The 15,893-nt window shown below is 41.0% G+C and overlaps 1 pseudogene across 1 annotated transcript in view; it reads left to right on the top strand.

Moving 5' to 3' along the window:
• LOC143926206 (liprin-beta-2-like) overlaps positions 1-15,615 on the top strand; it is a 46,332-nt pseudogene extending 30,717 nt beyond the window's left edge. The window contains exons 8-9 of the transcript XR_013262089.1: positions 5,867-6,022; positions 15,494-15,615. The product of XR_013262089.1 is annotated as a liprin-beta-2-like (transcript). The remainder of the gene's footprint in view (positions 1-5,866; positions 6,023-15,493) is intronic.
• The last annotated feature ends 278 nt before the right edge of the window (positions 15,616-15,893 follow it).

Below are 15,893 nucleotides of genomic sequence, written 5' to 3' on the forward strand. Positions count from 1 at the left end.
GTTGTCATGCGATCTGCTGCAGGTGTCAGTTAAACGTTAACGACACCCCAAAAGCAGGTCCTAGAATGCAGTTCACTTGCTTGAATAGGATCGCATGGGTATGAATACATGCGATCTGCTTCCAGCGCGGCAAAAAAAAGGTGCCTGCACGTTGTTCATGCGGTGTGATACAGGCCATACAAAATGATGGGCTCAAATTTCACTGCACGGAATCGCATGTCATTTGCACATAAATGCGGTGCGAATCACATGTGATGCATCACATCAGTGTAAACCCAGCATTAGGGTGTATCTGTGTTGTCTATAAGTGTTCATGCACACAAGGTTTAAATAATGCCTCTTTTACATGCATTTGGTGTTACTTTTTCTGAGTGTAAAATCACCTCTCTCAGTCTGTGTCCATTCATACATAGGCGTTTATATGTGTATTAGAAGAGAAGCATTTACAGGCTGAAAAAAAAACATTTCCAATATGCATGAGCAGTAATTGATAAGCTAGATACTGGAATGTCATGCCAAAATGCATTGCCATTTAAGTCCCTGGGTTGCAAATGTCAACCAGACCTAGCATGGTCATGATCTGACCTTTCTTTCCAACCTTCATGTTGCCTTCCACATATAATAGGCATCCTCACTGACCATTGGGACAATGCGTATTGTTGGAAAGGCAAAGCTGGCTTTTGGTTTATTTATTTTTTTAACGACTTGTTATCGGGGGAAATTTTGGAATTTGGCAGATAAAAATCACCTACAATCACACAGTTTAATACATTTAATGACAACACAGGTTTAATAGACTAAAAATAAGAGATTTAAAAACACACATAGTAGCAAGTCAAAATATATTATTCTGAAATAATATATTTTGGTGATCTGAATAAACACTTGCATGGCTCCCTACATAGTCACTCTCAAATCAATGGCTTGCTGTTCCTCTTAAGCCCAGAGTCTGGGTTAATCCTCCAGATACAAGACTGTAATGAAAGAAAAAAAATACAGATGGCGCAACCATCTAAGTGTAGAATATTTTTTGCACAAAGGGTTAAAACAATAAAATGCACTCACATATAAATGTGTGGTTATTGGCACATCATCTTGAGCATCACAAGGGGGACCCGAGATATAAAAGTGGTTGTAAACCCCGATTTCATAAAATCTGTAGTGTTTACTTCTCTCTCCAAAGCTCTAAGTCTCAAGTCTTTCTGCTGCTCCGTTCCTATGTTATCGGCATGATAACTTCTGACAAACTCTCTGACGCTGGAGATAAAAGCAGCTTGAAATTTTGTGTCGGGGAGGGAACTTGGAGATAAATAAGCAGAGAGCTTGCATCTCTGGAAGTTTTTGTTCCTCTTCCTAAATGGGGGAGGGGGGTCACTTTCCCACCAATCAGCTCTCACACAGTGTAAGCCCAGACTTCACACCCACTGCACTTCCAAAAGAATGTAGAGAAGGAAAGACAGCAGATATACATGTAAAACTTATGTAGGGAGATTTGCTTCATCTGTGTGTATCATCTTAGGTTGTTCACTTCATTGCGTATATGTGAGGGTTTACATCCACTCTAAAGCAGAGCATGCCATGTAGGCAGCTGGGTACTGCAGAGTAGTGCCTGGAAGCGGGCAGAGTATTGCAGGAAGTGGCTGCCACTGGAGGATGCACTGCAGAGCCAGCCTGGAGCACAGAGTGGTTGGGTGTCAGCACAGCAGGTCCACTTCTGGGGGAGCAGATGATGATAGACTAGGGGGCGTGGCTACACATTTCAGGGCCAGATTCACCCCTTTCTCAAGATGGCGCTGCATTAATATCTCAAGTCACCCTTGCAATGCTTGATGATGTGCCCATAACCACACTTTTGTACAGTATAGGAGTGCATTTTATGCTTTTAACCCCCTCTGCAATAAATACTAGAAGTCGACCAATATATCGGCCGGCCGATATTTGCCGTTTTTTAATTAATCGGCATCGGCCGATTGTGCTGATAAAAAGCCGATTTAGAACTACAGCGGGACTTTGAAATTACTTCTGTAATAGAAGTCAGTGTAAGTTGCCTGAGTCGTCATAAAAAACTTTCCTCCTCTCTGGGCAGGCTGCCAAGAAAAGAACAAAATGATACAATGTTTACACTTCTGAATGAATGAAGTCATCTCTGTGTGTAGAAGTTCTCAGTTTAACCATTTAAAGACTAAATCTTTTCTGACACTTGTTGCTTACAAGTAAAAATCCTGTTTTTTCTGCCAGAAAATCACTTAGACCCCCCAAAAATTATATATATTTTTTTAGCAGAGATCCTAGGGAATAAAATAGCAGTTGTTGCAATATTTTATGTCACACGGCATTTGCACAGAGGTCTTTTCAAATGCATTTTTTTGGGAAAAAAATACACTATTTAAAAATAAAATAAAAACAGTAAAGTTAGCCTATTTTTTTTTTTGTTTTTGTCCAAAAGTTTTGACTGTTTTTATTTAATATATAGTTTTTTTTTTGTTTTTTTTTTTTGTTTGTTTTTTATCTAAATCATACATACAAGTAAACTGATTGGAGGTTTGTTTTGTTTAATAAATGTTTAAATGTAAGAAATTTTCTGTATCACTTATGAAGGCCGCTTTCACACTGGAGCGGGCAGGCGTTGATGGTAAAACGCAAGTTTTAGCGGCTCTTTACCATCATTTTAGCGGTGCTATTTGGCTGCAAGTGGGGCACATATAACCCAGCTAGCGGCCAAGGAAGAGGTTAAATGCGCCCATGAAGCACTGCTGCCAAATCGCATTGCATGCGCTTCGGCAGTGGTGCCCATTCATATCAATGGGCAGGAGTGGTGGAGGAGCGGTATACACCACTCCAAACGTGCTGCTTGCAGGACTTTTTTTTTTAAGATCCTGCCAGCGCATCGCCTCAGTGTGAAAGCACTCTGTCTTTCACACAGACTGCAGGGGAGCCATTTTGCAGGCACTTTACAGGAGCTATTTTTAGCCCAAAAGCGCCTGAAAAACGCCCCAGTGGGAAAGATGTGTTAGATCAAGGGGGATTAAAAAAAAAATAAATAAATAAAAAAGGAAAAAAATAAATAAAATAAAATCGGCCTAACATATCGGCCCAAAAAAATCGGCATCATATATCGGCTATCGGCCGCCATGATTTCTAAATATCGGCATCGGCCAGAGAAAAACCCATATCGGTCGACCTCTAATAAATACTCTACACTTAAATGGTTGCACCCTCTGTACATTTTTTTTTTTTTTTTTTATTATTATTATTATTCATCTGACATAACTAAGGTGTTTTTTTGTTTTGTTTTTTTGCTACTCCACTTTGCATTTCATGGTGTCTTTCTAATTAAAGGGATTCTATTTTGTCTAATGCTGATCACCACATAGGGCCTGTCTACAGAATACTCAGAGACAAACCACAGCACTGCGTTTTCCACAGGCAAACAGCATTTGAGCTTGTTATACAAAAACATATTGAAGTCATTGTGCTTCTTGAATGGCATAGAAGTCTAGGTAACATGCACAGCAATTAGCACTGGGCCCATTAGCATAAACGGTCCAGCTTTACCCTTATTTCAACATTTCTCTTTCCTGCTTGCACTATTGATGGTGTCCTCATGATGTGTTTATTAGTATAGTAAAAAAAAAAAGCCTTCCTACTCACACAGGGGTAATCTTTTCCAAGAAATTGGCATGAATGAAGCTAATTGGTTTGCTTTTTTGCATTAGTGCTCAGTGGAATTTAGCTATGTAGCTGCATCTCTGCTTTTAATTATAGAAAAAAAAGGTTATTGGAATACATTTGTTAAGAATTAAGAGGTAGTGTTTTACTGGCGATATATATCCACATCATGGGGATAATTAATTTGGAAGTGAAGACAACCAGCTAAATCCGCAGCGGAAATATGCAAGTGTGAAGTTTCCTGTGTGCTGCGAAAAAAATGCAGCTACTTCTCCAATTAAAAAATCCTTCAGACAACACTGCCAGGTTCTGACCTCACTTCCCTCTACTGCACTTAAGGCAATAGAGCTTGGTCAAGGACCGCCCCAGAATATGATTGGCTAGTGAAAGGACAACAACACACTAATGAGGTTGGACCTGTGCACTCCCATCCAATCAGCTAGAACTCTGTTCTGTACAATTTACTAGTGACATTGCCCCTTCTCTTTCTGCATATGGATGACGGCATTGTAATTGTTTTAATAAAAAAAGTACCCTTTTCCTATGTGATATACAGCTTTCACATGACCCAGATATTTCCCAGCCTGTCTGCAGGGGAACATAAGCAGGAGGAGTTTCTAGTCCTCTACTACTGGTCACATGTTCAAAAAAAAAAAAAAAAGCTTTTGGAATACGGAGTCAAAAGAAATAATATCAATAAACCATTTTAAATCATCATTCTAATGTATATTTAAAATCAAATCTTTGTGTTATTTTTTTGGAATAACATGGGTGAATTTCTGCCAGTCGCAGGCTATGTCACACCCCTCCAGCTTGTGTTTTGGAATTAAAGGGAGGTGAAGCCTTCATCAATTTACATGCAATATCCCACTCCCATTTTGTTTTTCGCTGATTAGTGGGCATTGAGGAGGGAGTGGGCTGTGATTAAGCACTGTGTATATACCCACAAGTTTATTTCTATAGTCACGTTGGCATTAAGGAGGAGGGAGTAGGCTGTCCTTTATCACTGTGTATATACCCACAAGTGTATTTCTATAGTCACGTGATCATGTGCAGATCTGCCAACACTGCTCTACAATATCCTAGCTGTGTTGGGGACAAGGATAGAAGGGGGAGAGAGAGAACAGCAGGATCATCCTATTTTTTTTTATTTTTTTATTTTTTTGCAGAATACACAAAACAAATCTCATGGGGAGTAGGAAAAGCGTTTGATAGGTTTTTATTTTTATTTTTTAGTGACACTTTAAGCTGGCCAAACACAAAGCCAATTTCCTAGTGAACTAACCAAAATTCGAATCATGGGTGGCCCTGTCGGCACCCTCCACTTAACATCCTTCAACCTGATCAGAAGAACCAGGTGGAAAATTGTTGACTGGACAGCTGCTGCATCTAATCAGATGCAGCCACTGTTTGGGTATTCTGACATCCATGGGTGCTGGCTTTCATAATACAATATCCAGCAGGGAAGATTGCTCCATTCACACTATTTGGCATGAATGGGGGTTGTCAATAGCTCTTGTTCATCCTTGTTCCATGCTGGCCCTATCTCTCCTGGGTAAATCTTGCTGTGCAGTGAGCTCCAAGAGGCTAATCTAAAGGCCTACTGAGGGTAGTATTAAATATTCCATTTACCACAGTTTTATACACCATTAAAAACACAACCAAAGCCAGCCATTGACGGTTCAGATCTCGGCCACTTCAGCAGGGGCCGGGTGAGATTCAAACCATGCATGGGCAGGTGAATGTACCCAAGTTGATCGATTTTTTATTTTATTTTATTGGATACAACCAGCCTGCTGGATTTTACATGTGATTATTGCTAGTGACTGTTATAGCCGCCAGCAATAATCACTTTACTCTCCTGGCAGGGATGGCTTCCCCTGCAAGGAGAACACAATGGCTCAGCGGGAGGGATTCCCCTGTCAACACTGACTATGTTGATGGGGTAATCCTAGCAAATTTATTTCCTGCAACCCCAGATTGCAGGAAGAAAAAAATTGCTCCATCTATGGCCAGCTTAAATGTAAGTATTTTTTTATATCTGACTACACTTTCACTTTAAAAGACCGCTTTACCACGCTATATACCAACACTAACCCATCCATATTCCCAAAGCTATTCTAAACCAATAGAATACCAATGCCTTTTTTCAAAGTGTAATCTTCCATTTCAATCATTGATACCATTGTTATTTCAGCCAAAGAAGCTTGGACTGTCCAATTTTGGCCATCTCCGCAAGAAGAAATTTGACGACTCCACAGACTATGTGTGCCCGGTGGATGCCACCCCCCAGAAAAGCGAAGTCAAGGCGCCCAACAACAGTGCTGTAAAAGAGGCTGACAAACTGGAGCAGGTGGGCAGACTAATCTAAAGGCATCCGCATTTGGCATCACCCCCTCCCCTACATACATCCCCCCCCCTTATTGTCCTCTGTGTCTTTAACCACGTATCGCCATGTAACCACCCAACCGTCTTTACCAGAATGGCTTCACCCAAAAGACAGACTTTTTGCTTTTGTAGAAGAAGTAAATCTATATTTGAGATATTTTTATATGATGTCGAGCATGGCCTGGCGCTGGAGTTGCATCATAGACACTTTACCGATTTTATACAGAGGCTGCATTGTTGTCTGCTGAAGAAAATTCTAATTTAACTGCAAATATTTAAATATGATTAAGATTATGAACTGTGTAAATAGTCGCTGAGCAGTGTTATGATGATTGGGTTTTATTGAGGTCTGAGAAGTATGGAAGAAAATGAGTTTTCGGATGAAAATGTTACGTGTACAGTATATAAAAGACTGCTAGATTATTGATTGATCACTGAAGATGTAATAAATGAACATTATTAAGTTATGTAAACCATCCATCTCCTGGCTTCATTTCATTGTAATCCTTCATTCTAACCTGTTTGGTATGTATTGTGGTGAATACATATTGTTCAATCAAACCTTCCAAATTCAGGGTGGTCAACTGTGCAAAATGTATAGACTGTCTGTCTGTTAAAGCATATTTATACCCAAAAATGTCACATATTACAACTTACCAATTTTGGATGTGGTGGCCGCATTTGTGGTGGTCTTTTTTTTTTTCCCCTTTATTTTCACCTAGATCCTGCTAATAGCAAACTTCTGTCCCTTAATGTCTACACTGATTTTTCCATTGTATCTATGGAGGCAACCTTCGTTATCACTTAGTTCATTTGCCTTTGTTCGTCTCCATTATGGTGGGATGATGGGACTAGTAGTTTACACAATAAAGAAGGTCCTTTGTGCTTTGTTTTAAGCTCACTCAAACTTTTGGGGAGCGCAAACGAACTGAAAAATACTGAACCCCCCATCATATGCAGCCAATTGTGCCCACCAACCCCCCCCCCCCCGCGGGGTATGTGGCTCTGGCAGCACCCCAATGCCCCCCCCCCCACGCAGCTCTGACAGAGCCGAGGGGACTTGCCATAGCACTGCAGCAGCACCTCTCAGAGCAGCGACGACCTCCGCTCCAGCGCATGTCTCCTCCGCTTCTCTTCCTAAGCGCCAGGCATCCAATAGGATTTCCTGGCGCTTTAGCGAATCAGGAAGCAAGTCTGACGCCCTGCCTGATTGGTGGGGAGGAAGGTTATTGTGGAAATAGTGAAAATTAATTTGCTATCATCACACAATTAGGCGCACTCTCTGCGCCCTGAGCCCACCCTATTTTGAAGCTGATTAGAGCCTCTAGCTCTAATCAGGTGCTTCAAAAAGTACCACCCCCGCCATACAAATCCATGCATCCGGCAGCCTGAAAAGGGGCCGGCGCATGGATAGTGGGGGCAGCGCCCGTGTGCCCACAGTGCACGGGTCGCCACTGCTGAAAGCATCAAGCTCATTGCATTTCTGGCAAGGTCAACAGGAATTTTCTGTATTTGCTAGGAATGTTTTTAGCTTTTTCTTCTGAAAAATAACTGATGCAGCCACCACTTCTAAGGATGGGTAAGCTATAATTTTATACAAATTTTGGTTTGAGGTTAAAATTGATAGTTGTATGCAAAGTCTGTGGGAAAATGTTTAAATCCATGTAAAATGAATACATTTTGAGTTGGCAACCCTAACATGGACCTAGTGGGCTCCAGGGATTAACTGTCTCCAGATATTATTTTTAACAACATTTTGGTGGGTATGTTTAATCTCTTACTAATAACTGCTTGTGTGTCCTATTGGTTATGGTAAACGCAGAGAGTGGAGCCAACATTTTGTGAATAGAAGTTGGGAGAAAATCTTGCAACTCAAAGGGATATATTTATTTAAAAAAAATACTGTGCAAATGTCTGAGACATCAAAAGAAATCCCCATAATGTGTCTAATCTGTTTATTTTCAAATGATCAACAGCTCCATCTAGTGGCCATATTGCAATGCTTTCCTGAAATGTCTCAACTCTGAATTTAGTCAAGCAGCACTTTTTTTTTATTGAGCCTACTAAGGGAAAAGGCCCTGTGTTGTGGGTTGCATGACCATACTGCCCCTTGATGTAAATTGTAGACTTTCTTTCCAAAAAGCCAACATCTACTATAATGAACCAACAAAATTACCTTCTATGCGGTTTAACGGCAAATGATAAAAATAGCTATGACTAGGGCTAGTTATGGCTAAAGCCTCCTACAAGCGCTTTGATTTTCGGATGTACGATATTTTGGCATGCTAGTCTCATGTCGAAAGTGAAGAGGTCAATTTGCGTTTGACAGAATACGTCAGAAGTGACGTAACGCGTTGAATAGTTTTGTATGTATTCTTTTGTTTCTGAGCATGCGTAGTCTTGCTCTTACAATTTTTTTTTTTTTTATACCAAAACTGTACTAGTGAAACAAAAATCAGCCGTTGATTTTATATCCGACAAAAAATGTTATAGTCTGCACATCCAGCTTTTGTCTGACGAAAAAGTGAAATCGGCTGTCGAAAGCACCGTACTAACGGTAAGATTTGCGGATGATCAGTCATTGTATCACAATTGACGTCCAAAAAACAATGCGTATGTACGGGCCTTTATATGTATAAGCTGGTTTTATCTTCTGATGGTTTGCTGTCATGGATGTTGACTTCTTTGCAACAGTCCTGCACTGCCATTCATGTTGGGCTAAAGGCTGTGCAGTAATTTAGACTAGACTAGCCACATTGGTCCTTGACCTCATTTTAGATGAAAGCAACTTTAATGTGGTAGTAAACTGGAGAAGTAAAAAAACAAAAAAGAAACGTCTGTAAGGTAATGTAATAATGTGTTCACATGCATCGAAATACTAGCACATTGTGTGAAACTTACCTTTAAAATGAAGCCCCCCAGTGGCATGCTTTCACCACTGATGGGGCTTCCATCTTCACCCGATTTTCCTTCCGTGTTCGCGGGCTCCGGTCCTTTTGAATGGCTGAGCTGCGATGATATCACTCCTGCTGTTTTGACACAGAGCTCTGGAGGAACAGCACAGGTATGCCACTCCTTCAGGTGACATCGCTGGTTGCTACACAAGTAAATATCTTCTAAACATTGCACATTTAGGAGACCTTTACAGTACCTACAGGTAAGCCTGATTATAGGCTTACCTGTAGGTAAAACATAAACAAATGGACTTTACTACCACTTTAATAAAGGAAACCTGGCATGAAAGAAAAGATTGAGATGTCAGTTGGTGACCTCTTTTACTGAAAAATGTTGACTGGCTGTCAGGCAGGCTTACCCCATTGCACCGCTACGATTAAGTTCTGGTGGGAGGGCCGAAATGCGTCAATGGTATCGTTTAGGAGGAGCCCGATGCTGAGGCTGTTCACATTCTTCTTCACCTGTTGAGCTGGCGGTGTGTGGCATCCTTTATTGTTTCCACAGGCTTACCACCTTGCTTTAATTACTTGAGGCACTGACGTGGACTGAGTGTATAAATAGAGGTTCTTTAGTCATTTAAAAAAAATTAAGTCAGCAGCTAATGTTCTAGCTTCTGACTTTTAATAAAGAGACACTTACCTGTCCAGGGAACCTGCGATGTCCTCACCCAGGCTGATTCGTTACTGGTCTTCGGGTCCCTGGCCCCTCCATGTTTGCTGAGGAAAGCCAGCTGCGATTCCTAGCAGTTTTGCAGCCGGCTCACCTCTGCACATGCGTGAGCCGTGCTCTGTCCTGTGACTGGTGCCACAGCCTCCTGGGACACGTCACTGGTACCAGAAGCTTGTGATGTGATTGCAGGTGGAGAGGGATGGGTGAACTTCCAGTGAAGATCGCCTAGGCGATTGGAGTAGAAGGGAGAGTGAGTAGCTGCTAGAAATGGGTACCCGCTCTCTTCCCCCAAAAAAAGTGTTGGGGAGGGAGCATAGTGGAACTTACCTGTTAGGGTGAAGTTCCACTTTAAGGATATTAAACCATACTTTTATTCTTGTTATGTGTTGGTGACTAAAAGTACTACAGACCAGTCCATTTAAAAGTTAATGAGCTTGGTGGACTTGAGTCCATTTCTGGCTTTTTATATGTCCTGGATGCTAGAATCCCAATAGATAGAAAAAATGTTCAGGTTTGCGGCATCTACTTAAGCACTGTATTATCAGTTTTGCATGGAACAATTCTTTAATGAGTGGGTCAGTTAAACCGTGTAAGCTATAAAACCTTCGAAAAACAGCGCTGGTCTAAATAAAGTGCTAGAAAAATATACATGAAAAATCAAGTGTAAATAAAACAAAACCTGATATTAGTGTTAATACTGACAATAGTAAGTTCTTGCTGCAACCCAATGCGAGACACACACAATGTACAATAATCAAAAAAATATAGCTGCGCTAAAACTTATAAAACAAAATTATAAAGTGACATAATCTTTCTAATTTACAAAAAATCCCAAGAACATGCAAAATAGTGCCAAAGCAATGATTTCCAGGCATATAAGCAGTCCAAAGAAAAGGAAAGATGGATAGGATGCTGAATCTTAGTCCGTTTTCGGTGACTCTCAAAACCACCCTTTACACATGTAGCAGGTGCACCCAGAGGAGAAAGAGATTATCCACCACCAAATTAGAGGAGGCTTACCAGCTGTCAAGATCTCTTTTTAAGGAGATCATACGGGCTTGTAAAATGTTACGTTCCTGGTCCCCTCACTGGGCTCTGTTGGTAACACCAATCTATCTGCTCCCTCTTTATGGTATATCTCGTTCCACCACAATCATTTAGTAGGGCAAAGAAAGAAGAAAAGAAGCTCCCATAGCATAATTCCGTAAAGATTTATTAAAATATAAAAAGTAAAGTAACAACTCACGAATTCCCAGCAGAGTATAAGCGTATAGCGTATAAAAAACGAGCCGGCCGGCTCTCTCTTGTTTGCACTGCCCGCCCTTCCTGGTTAACGTGGAAATGCGGTGACGTCAGCACGCATGGGTGAGCGGGGTGCTGACGTCACCGCATTTCCACGTTAACCAGGAAGGGCGGGCAGTGCAAACAAGAGAGAGCCGGCCGGCTCGTTTTTTATACGCTATACACTTATACTCTGCTGGGAATTCGTGAGTTGTTACTTTACTTTTTATATTTTAATAAATCTTTACGGAATTATGCTATGGGAGCTTCTTTTCTTCTTTCTTTGCCCTACTAAATGATTGTGGTGGAACGAGATATACCATAAAGAGGGAGCAGATAGATTGGTGTTACCAACAGAGCCCAGTGAGGGGACCAGGAACGTAACATTTTACAAGCCCGTATGATCTCCTTAAAAAGAGATCTTGACAGCTGGTAAGCCTCCTCTAATTTGGTGGTGGATAATCTCTTTCTCCTCTGGGTGCACCTGCTACGTGTGTAAAGGGTGGTTTTGAGAGTCACCGAAAACGGACTAAGATTCAGCATCCTATCCATCTTTCCTTTTCTTTGGACTGCTTATATGCCTGGAAATCATTACTTTGGCACTATTTTGCATGTTCTTGAGATTTTTTGTAAATTAGAAAGATTATGTCACTTTATAATTTTGTTTTAAAAGGTTTAGCGCAGCTATATTTTTTTTTGATTATTAAACCGTGTAAGCTACCATTTTCAAGCGGAAGTAGTAAATGAGAAAGGAGGAGCGCCCGGGGTGCACCAGGTGCTCCTCCTTCCTTGTTTAAGTTTTGCCTAAGCTGAAACGATGGCTCCGTCATACCAGTAAGATACAGCCCAAACCTCCAACTGGGAATTGGCACCACCACTCTGCAGAACCAACAAAAAAAATGGCAGTAACCAATTTAATCAGTCCAGCGCGGTCCCTGGGTCAAACTAGCCATTTAGAAAAGGAGGTCAGTAATGCAGCCTTAATATTTCTCTCAGAACAGGTTTCCTTTAAACTTACCACTATGTTTTTGAGAGGGAACCATAGCAGCGCTTGGAGTCAACCAATGCAAGTGAACAACATGAGGATATCTTACAAACCTAAAAACCATCATGTAGATTGGGTTCAGGCTAGTACCGAAAGGCAGGAGTGCTGATCACTAAGCTTTTTGCTATCAATGCTGCCTACCTTGACTCGCATAGTGATAAGTGGGCCTGGATGTTAAAATCCTGTACTAGACCCACCTCATCAAGTCCTATACCGACATCATCGTTGGCTACGCCAGTTGTCCCCGCACAGGGTGAGGCAGTTATCCTACCTTGGCTCACTAGAATTACTTGGCATTGAGGAAATTTATTATAATTATTAACACTGTTTGTATCTGGTAAGTAAACTTTAGATAATGGGAACACCAGATGGAATACATGAAAATAGACGGTATTATTGAAAAGTCAAATCATCAGACTGTATGTACTGTGCATATATATATAGATATAGATATAGATAGATATATATAGATATAGATATATAGATATAGATATATAGCTATAGATATAGATCTAGATAGATAGATATTTCATATATTCTCATTCCAGGTTCAACATACAAAGCTAAAACACCAGGATAAGGATAGTTATTTTATTAAGAGACTAATGCGATTTGAAAATGCAGTCACATGGCTTGAAATAACTATCCTTACCCTTGTATAAAGCTTCTTAATTTGAGCCTTTTGTATATAATTTATGTGTGATTTTAAAAGAATTTGTCATTTTACAATATAAAAACGATCTGATAAAAGAAAAGTAAAATTTGTAAAGTGAATCTAGTTTTCATTCATCTAGTGAGGTTACCAATGAGGGTTAAATGCTCAATTGGTTATCCTGAATAACATTTTTTTCATACACTTACATTTTTACACTTGATGTGATTTGTCCTTTGTTATCAGTCTGTTTCTCATTCATAAGACCGATTTTATTTCAGCATGTTTTTTGCATGTTTGTTTTTTTTCTTTTAATTATTCTGTGGCCATAGTTGTCCATGTACTATAAAATACAATTTTATTTTTCCTTTTGAGTTACAAAATGAATACAAGGACAAACCTGAGCAAACTATTCAATTAGTATCAAATTAGGCAGGCTCTTGCACTACATAGTTGATGGTAGATCTAAAGCAGGGGTGCTCAACCCTTTGTAGAGTGAAGGCCACTTAAAGTGGTTGTAAACCCTTACAACCCACTTTGACCTACAGGTAAGCCTAGATTAAGGCTTACCTGTAGGTCCAAGAAATATCTCCTAAACCTACACGGTTTAGGAGATATTTGCCAAAAGGCAGGCGCACTGAGCGCGGCGCTGTTAACGGCGATATGCCAGGAGTGGCGGCTCCCGTTCGCATGCGCGGGAGTGACGTCATCGCGGCTCCGTCAAATGAGCAGCGAGACCCACCAAGAAGATGGAGGCTCTGTACACAAGGGGACAGCGGTGACTTCACTGGCTCCTGTGTCAGGTAAGTGACACATAATGGACTATTATGCGATGCATAGTAGTCCATTATGCTTTACCTTTGCAGGGAATCAGAGAGGAAGTAAACCCATCAGGGTTTACTTCCACTTTAAAGTGTAAGTAAACCCCCCTATTGAGGACACAACCAATGGGAGTGTTACATTTCTGTTTTATGGATGGGTTTACTTCCACTTGGTAATGAGCCACAGTGAACTATGAGGTATTACCAGCCCCCCAAACCGCAAATGTAAACAAGCCCCTACTGTCTTGTCCCCCTATAACACTGCCTTCACTAAGGCCACTTTCACACAGGGTCCGTTGTCATGCGTTTTAGCTCTAGAAATGGCCTCTGCAAAGCGTCTGAAAACCGCCTCCCATTCATTGCAGTGTCTCATTTCAAACTGGGGTGGTGCGCTTCTGAAAAGTCCTGCAAGTAGCATCTTTGGGGTGGTTTGGAAGCTCTGTATTTTGTGCTCCCAAAATGCCCTGCCCATTGCAATGAATGGGCAGCGCTTCTACAGCGCCTGAAAAGCGCTTTGCAAGAGTGGCAACATTTACTTTGCTTTTTTTTTTTTTTAAACCCGCCCAGCTAGCGTCCGAAAAGCTTATGCGACTCCTGCTCCCTCCGCAGCCCCCTATCGGCGCCGGCTCCATGCACTTTGATTCTCTAGAATGTCGGTTCGGGAACCTGTTGATCACAATCTGGACTTGCTGACCCTCTATCCCAGAGCATGGGCATGTGCTTCCCTGGTTTCAGGTTGTGGCCCATATCAGAGGACTCTGCGGGGCCACGGGTTGAACACCCCTGATGTAATAGATTGTACAATCAGTTTGTGTAGTGTATAGTCAGCTTTAGACATGGGGTTAGGCATTTTATGAATTGTTCTAACACTGCTAAGCTGATTACTAGAAATAGCTGAACCAAAGTACAGCAAAACCAGAAAGGTATGACCCTATTTACTGGAAAATAGAGATTACAGCGCCGTGAAATTTTCAAAGCCATTATTTTGCTGAAACAACATCCTTTTTTTTTCTGTGTATCATGCTTCTTATAGGCTAAGCCAAGGGTTGCCAAACTTTTCAAACAAAGGGCCACTTTATTGTCCTTGAGACTAGAGGAGGGCCGGATTGTGGCCAATGGGGGTAGAAAATGTCACCGGCACAGCATCAGTGAGAATAAATATGTCCTCAAGGTTGGTGGTCAATAGGAGGAGGAGTATTTTCCCTATTAGTAGGAGGAACCATATCCCATCATTGGTATCGATTGAAGATATAGTGCCCCATTGTTGGTGCCAGTGGGAGGAATAGTGCCCCAAGGGCCGGATAAAGGATAGCAAAGGGCCACATCTGACCCTCGGGCCGCAGTTTGGAGACCCCTGGGCTAAGCCATGGTAAATCTCTGATTTAAAATCAGGGAGCTGCACTTTTATGATACTAATTATTTTTCTGTAAATACATTTGAGATTTACTGTTTGTAGTTTCCACAGAAAATGCAGCATATACATATTCACATATTAATATATTTATTATAATGTACAATATTCGGTTTGAACTGACAAAAGATTTGTATATCTTTTAATTTAGTCTTGTCATTCAGCCTCCCCTGCCAGATTTCACAACTAGGTCTGCATCAGGTACACAATAACTGGTCGGTCAGGGACCCACCCCCAACCCGCTAGATGAATAATAAATGAGCAGCAGCACACTGATGAGGTCATCCTTCTGCCCATTTAACAAGGCTTTTATAGGCTCAGAGGGCTGCCCCCTTCCCCCCCCCTTAGTCTGAGTCCTGCCTGGGTTACAGGAGGCTAATATATAAAGACGTATTATGGTATATGACTGTTAATGTACGTTTGCATTGAATAACATTGTACAGGTCTTCTCTGCATGAATTTCATTGTCTTCTTTCATAACAGATGGTGTGAGTTTTTTCTTTTGTAGTGTCCTGTGTGTGGTGCATGGGTACTAGCTCAGTGCTGTGTGTAAAGTCGTCAAACTTCCTTCCTATTTACGAGGCTGCTGACTGATTTTACAGATGGAGCATTCAGAGGGGATGGTAAAGCAAATAGGGGCTTTTTCTGAAGGAATTAATAACCTCACTGTGAGTATTAAATCCTTTCTTCTTTCTTTCAGCTAACACTGCTTGGGATTTTATCTCAGAAGGTTCTTCCTGGTGGAAGCATAATGTTTAGAAGTAATACAAATTTAAATTAAATGAAATTGTTTACCCTTTTATTAACCACTTCCATACCGGGCCTATTCTGGCACTTCTCTCCTACATGTAAAAATCATAATTTTTTTGCTAGAAAATTACGCAGAACCCCCCAAACATTATTATATGTTTTTTTATCAGACACCCTAGGGAATAAAACGGCGATCATTGCAACTTTTTAGCTCGCACGGTATTTACGCAATAATTTTGTATAATGTGAAAG

Source organism: Lithobates pipiens, unplaced genomic scaffold (assembly GCF_037356315.1).
Source record: "Lithobates pipiens isolate NorthernLeopardFrog02 unplaced genomic scaffold, aLitPip1_a1.2 Scaffold_10, whole genome shotgun sequence".
Taxonomy (NCBI): Eukaryota; Metazoa; Chordata; class Amphibia; order Anura; family Ranidae; genus Lithobates; species Lithobates pipiens.